Below are 6,000 nucleotides of genomic sequence, written 5' to 3'. Positions count from 1 at the left end.
TGCATGCAGTCTCTACCTCACAGTGGCACAGTCCCTCCAGAACCTCTCTTATTACTCCTGTCTTTCTCAGTTTCTGCTCAGGGCTCTTTCAAAATTTCACTCCGGTGACTGCAGCCTTATAAGCTACTGCTGTCCCAGGTGCCCTCCTACCTGCTTCCCACCTTCCTGGATTTGGGAAGACCACTGCTCTCGGGGTTCTCTTTGTTGTTTTCTGAGTTCTACCCCTCTTGGCGCCTGGCTGGCTGGACCCCAGTGTCAGATGCTCTCTTGGTTTCGGTCTGCTTTTTGCACGGTTTTGTACCAGATTCCAGACACCCGGCCCCACCTGCTGGACTGGACTTCCTCCCTGCACCTGCGCTGGACAGGTGAAACCGACTCCTCCCAAAATTCCCTTTGTGTCTTCAGGATGGAATCTCCATATAGACCCTCCTTGGCAGCAGGGGGGGGATGCTTGGTTTGAGAGCTACAACATCCTAGATTTTCATTTGCAATGTTGACACCTATGGAGAACAAAAATTGTTCATGCTTTTCAGTGCACAGGGCGCATTTGTATGCCATTCATGTTTTATTGTATTTCTTCCCTGCTGATCAGAGAATAAGGTCACATAGGGATTTTTAAAGCCAAACAAGTCGTCACTGCGTCTAGTGAGTTTTTGAATGAAGTAACAGGTGTATAAATAAACATGCAGAAAACCCATTTATAGTAGTTCCCCCTAAGTTTTGTTCATCTTTGCCTAAAGTCTTCATTTTCATCCTCACCACCTCTTTGTGGTCCCAAATGATTGCTCTTGAAAGTACTACCTCCTTGCTCACAAATGTGTGTCTTCAGGGCCTAATTCATTCTGAAAGTTGCTCTTACGGTAACCTTATGGAGTGAGGTTACAGGGAGTAGGTGATTTTCAACTCCCTTAACTCTTGGTGGCTGCTGTTATTAACCAAAAGGACCTGTACGATTATACATGGTGAAACTGATTTTGGTCAGTTCTAACCCCAGGGATAGGAGCTGCATTAATGAGCAGCGGAGAACTGACTAAATATTTCAGCTGAGGGACTTTCGTGGTGGTCCAGTGGTTGAGACTCTACATGTTCACTGCAGCAGTGCACGTTTGATCCCTGGGTCAGGGAACGAGGATTCTGCAGGACGCACACCAAAGTTAAAAAAAAAAAAAAAAAAAAATTCAGCTGGGCAGAGTGCACTAGGCAAAGTTAATCTCACACGTATGTGCCCAACAAGCCCCTTGAACTTCCTCTGGGGTGTGGTGGCCTCTCTCTTCTCCCCGGGCCTCCTGCCCCAGCACCCAGTTCCTCTTCTCCTTCCTCTTTCATGCTCCATAAGAATCTCCTTCCTTCTGCAGAAAACTGGAAAGCAGCTCCAAGGCCAGGCTGGAAGGTCCCTTTATACCCTTGAAAAGTGGACTTTTCAAAGACCTTTCTCCTTCAAGAGTTTTCATGCCAGCAGCTACAAAGATGAAAAATTTCCTCTAGAGTCCTTGCAATTACCTTGAAAGTGCTGATCAGTGAAAAGAAGGGGTGATGATTCAAAGTTGCTGATGGAGAGAGAGGCACCACAAGTTCTAATCTTGTTGCATTTCCTTGTAGTGGTTCTGGGGGTGTTGCTGGGATGGATTAACAGCTGTGAGGCTTGGCCAAGTTCTCCGCCTCCGCAGCCTCCTTCTTTCCACAGCCGACATCACCTTCGGCTCCCTTCTAGCACATCTCTAAGGAGGCTAGAGCCTAGATCCCGGGGCTCACACCCATGGAGGCCCCTGTGTCCTCTGGCTGCAGGCCTACTCCACTTCTGGGACCAGATCTTTGCCTCATTTCTGGGGTCTTGCTCCCTCATAGAAGCCTGCTCACTCTCCAGTCTCACTGTGAAAGAGCCCCCCATAATTATGGGCCCACCATAATGGGATTAATGCACTTTTTGCAAGAGGAAGAGACACCAGGGTTCATACTGTCTCTCCCCACTTGCGCTCACACAAAAGAAGAGATCGTGTGAGGAGACAGTGAGATGGTGGCCGTCTGCTAGCCACGAAGCGGGAACCAGACATGCCAGTGCCCTGGCCTTGGATGCACCAGCCTCCAGAGCTACGGGAAATAGATGCCTGCTCTTTAAACCACCCAGTCTACGGTGTTTTGTTACAGCAGCCTGGGTCAGCTAAGATGTAGGTGGAGAGAGAAGTCCTGACAGTAGTTGACTCTCTAAATCCAGTTGTGCTTGGTCCAGCTCTACCCAAGTGTACACTCTGTGTGGTTTGCTTGCACAGCCCACAGTGACCTTTTTTGGCTCAAGCAGGTTTGAATTAGGTTTCTGATTAACCTATCCATCAGTGGTCAGTAATTGCTCTACAGGACCACCTGTACCTCCGGCACTTGCCACTAAGGACCACAGTCACCCACTCTGTCCTCCTGATGCTGCCCGATCCTAACTTGAGAACCATCTAGGCCAGAATGGAGACCCTCATTATTGCAGTACAGTTGGCTTATGGCCAGTGTGTCTGGCAGATGCCCATTCTTGGGGTTAGCAGGATTTCTGGCCCTCTGAGCTTGCCCTTTTCATACTGTTCATGGGGTTCTCTTGGAAGAAAAGCCATGACCAACCTATACAGCATGTTTTGTTTCTGTTTTAATATAAATTTATTTATTTTAATTTGAGGCTAATTACTTTACAAAAAGCAGAGACATCACTTTGCCGACAAAAATCCATCTAGTGAAAGCTATGGTTTTTCCAGTAGTCATGTATGGATGTGAGAGGTGGACTATAAAGAAAGCTGAGCACCGAAGAATTGATGCTTTTGAACTGTGGTGTTGGAGAAGACTCTTGAGAGTCCCTTGGACCTCAAGGAGATCCAACCAGTCCATCCTAAAGGAGATTAGTCCTGGGTGTTCATTGGAAGGACTGAGGCTGAAACTCTAATACTTTGGCCACCTGATGAGAAGAGGTGACTCCTTAGAAAAGACCCTGATTCTGGGAAAGATTGAAGGCAGGAGGAGAGGGGACGACAGAGGATGAGATGGTTGGATGGCATCACTGACTCAATGGACATGAGTTTGAGCAAGCTCTGGGAGTTGGTGATGGACAGGGAGGCCTCGTGTGCTGCAGTTCATGGGGTCGCAAAGAGTCAGACATGACTGAGCGACTGAACTGAATTGAGCTTGCCCACAAATGGCTCATGCATATTATACATCAGTTAAGGCCTGTTAAGTGATTTCAGATTCTTATTTTCAAAAGTTATATCCCCGGGAGTTATCACCCTGGCCATCCCCTTTGAGAACCTCTTTTGCTGGTCTGGGAAGGACTTCCTCCCCCAAGACCGAAAGCTAATCCTAACCCCTCCATGCTGGTTATGTCCTGGCCCCACTCTCCTCTCCTACATTTCCCAGCCCCTCTGTGCACTGTGGTTAACTAAACTGTGACCTCCAAGGGGTGCTTCATATACGTGGGACCTCAGCAAGGGCCTGGATGTCCAGTGCCCATTTAAACACGTCAGTTTCACGTCTCTGCTGTTGTTATATTATATGGCTGACTCACACTGAGCCTGTGGTCTCAGCAAACAAGACCCTCAAGATCTCTATCTGTCTTTCCACACAGAGGAAGCCAGATAGCATCGTGCATCAGTGGTTTGTTTCTGTCTCACTGATCAAGAGGCTGAAAGCAACAGATTCTGATGCCTCTTTTCTTGTTTGATTGACTAGGGCTGGGGGACCTGAGGACAGACGATGAAGCACTGAAGGTTCAGTTTTCTCACCTGGAGAATGGAAGCACGATTAAAATACTGCTCAGACCTCACTGATGAGAGGACTGAACATCCTGGACGTGAAGCAAAGACGTCTGAGTACCTTAGGCCCTTTAAAGGAAGGAGATTTCCTGGGAGGACACCGCCTGCAAGCGCAGGGCCGGGAGCAGTGTCTGGTGGCACAAGGGGTGTGGGGCCTGCCCACGCCCCCAGCCTCTCTGCTGGGTCTCCCCGCTGTGGCTCCTTCTGTGTGCCACCCTCCACCTCCTACTCTGAGGGAGACAGTCATCTGTCATTCTCCATCTGACCCGTAGAGAATGGAGATGTCCTCTACTATTCATTCTCTCTCAAAACCACACATCCCTGGATTTTTAGTTCAGCGTGGCTGCCTAGAATAGGGCTAACATCTGCCAGCTTTCCTTACATCTGAGTCTTGCGTTGGCCAATGTGATGCAAGTGAAAGTGATCTGTGGGAATTCCAGGTTGTTTTAAAGGGACAGGGGCTTGTCCTCTGGGGTTCCTATTCCTCCCCTACTAGTTGGGACGCAGACATGCTTTGAGCCCTCTCAGGCAGCACCGACGAGGACGCCACCTCAGTGCACAGAGCAACAAGACGGAAAGAGCCTGGGCCCTGACACCTTTACAGAATAGAGCTTCCATGTGACCTCAGACTCCTATGTGAGAGAAAAAGGAAGCATGTACTTGTTTTAGGCATGTTAGTGGGTTTTTCTCATGGCAGCTAAGATATTGTTACATTTAGGAAATTGCTATTGCCTTGAAGCTGGCCACCCTAACCAGAAAGCCTATAGCTGGGCTCTCTTAGTCAGTGCCCACCCTTCACCCAATCAGTGGCCACCTTCACACACAGCATAGTTTAGTACTGCTTCCCCAGGAGCTCTGGGAAGGGACATACAATATGGCAGGGCAGACATCAAAATAAGGACTTTGCATGGCATTAGTTAAATGTCACAAGATGTCGATGGATGAACAGAAAGGGATGTCAACTACGCTTGCCAAAAAATCTGAGGGGGTTCTTAGATGGCAAGCAAGATTGAAAACCATCAGGGTGCATAGCCAGAAATGCAGGCCCAAGGGCACGAGGAGCGGGGGTGTCAGAAACAGGGCCCTTAGTCTGATCCCACAGCAGCCGCAGCTCTGCCTCTTTCCGTGTTGCAATCTCACATCAAAGTCTGTAGTAAGTGATTCTGAATGGCTTAGTTAATGCTATTGCCTTGGTTCGTCAGTTCCCTCTGCATCAGGCCATGTCATAACCCACTAGCAGTGCATGGGAGGATATCCACTCCTGGGTCCCTAGGTGGTCACCTCTGCCCACGGTGGGGTAGGCGTGTAGAACTGCTTTCCCTAGGGGTGTATGTAGGAGGTGTGTGCTGCAGGCCAGGCAGTGTCAGCTCAAGGGGACACAGAACACAGACAAAAAAACACCTACAGGATCAAGGAATTAGCAGCAACTTCTTCTGGTGATTTTGGCAGATTATAGGATTGAGGAAGATCTATTCAAAGCAAGAGAAGAGACACAGGATTGGATGAGGCCAGCTGCCAAAGGCATGAGCGAAAAGTGAGGCCCCAGGCTTCTGCTGGAGTGGGCACAGGCAGTACCCCATCTCTGAGTAGGGGGGAAGGATGGGGAGAGTCTAACTAGAACATTGCAGAGAGGACTTTTGTTTTAGGGGGATGAAAAGAGGCTGGCAGGCCCAGGGAAGAGCCCTCCCCTTCAGGTACAAGATAGACCTGAAATCTCAGAAGCAAGACCAAAGCCAGTTTTCAAAAGCGGGACGTGAGGTCTGTCCGAGGTCTTTCCACTTTTCTGTCAAATTCTAGCACAAGATTCCCTCCCACTCTGCTCAGTTCATCCTCCCTCCTGCCCTGCTGCCAGCATTTTTTCATTTGTTCTTACTCTGGCCTCTAACCATGGCTCACTGACTGCCTAGACAAGGCACGGCGGAGTCTGGCTTTTTCCTCCTTGGGGAAACTGCTGGCAAAGAGGGGCCACCGAGGCTGTGCTCCTTCTCCTTACGGTTTCAAAATAACAAGCAAGCTGGAGAGATGAGACAGACATCCCACTGCCTATCAGCCACCCAGTCTCTTCTCTTTTTTTAAGGAAAAGAAATCCAAATGTCAGTTTCTTTCAGCTTGGCTGTGGTCAAGGGACTAAACAGAAAGTAACGGACAGCAAGGGAATTTTTCAGAGGAACTGGTTTGGCTGGTAGGAACATTGTTTTTCCCCTCTCCCTCTTGCTGCTGG

This window comes from Bos javanicus, chromosome 22 (genome assembly GCF_032452875.1).
Source record: "Bos javanicus breed banteng chromosome 22, ARS-OSU_banteng_1.0, whole genome shotgun sequence".
In the NCBI taxonomy this organism is placed as follows: domain Eukaryota; kingdom Metazoa; phylum Chordata; class Mammalia; order Artiodactyla; family Bovidae; genus Bos; species Bos javanicus.
Note: the sequence above shows the minus strand (reverse complement) of the source record.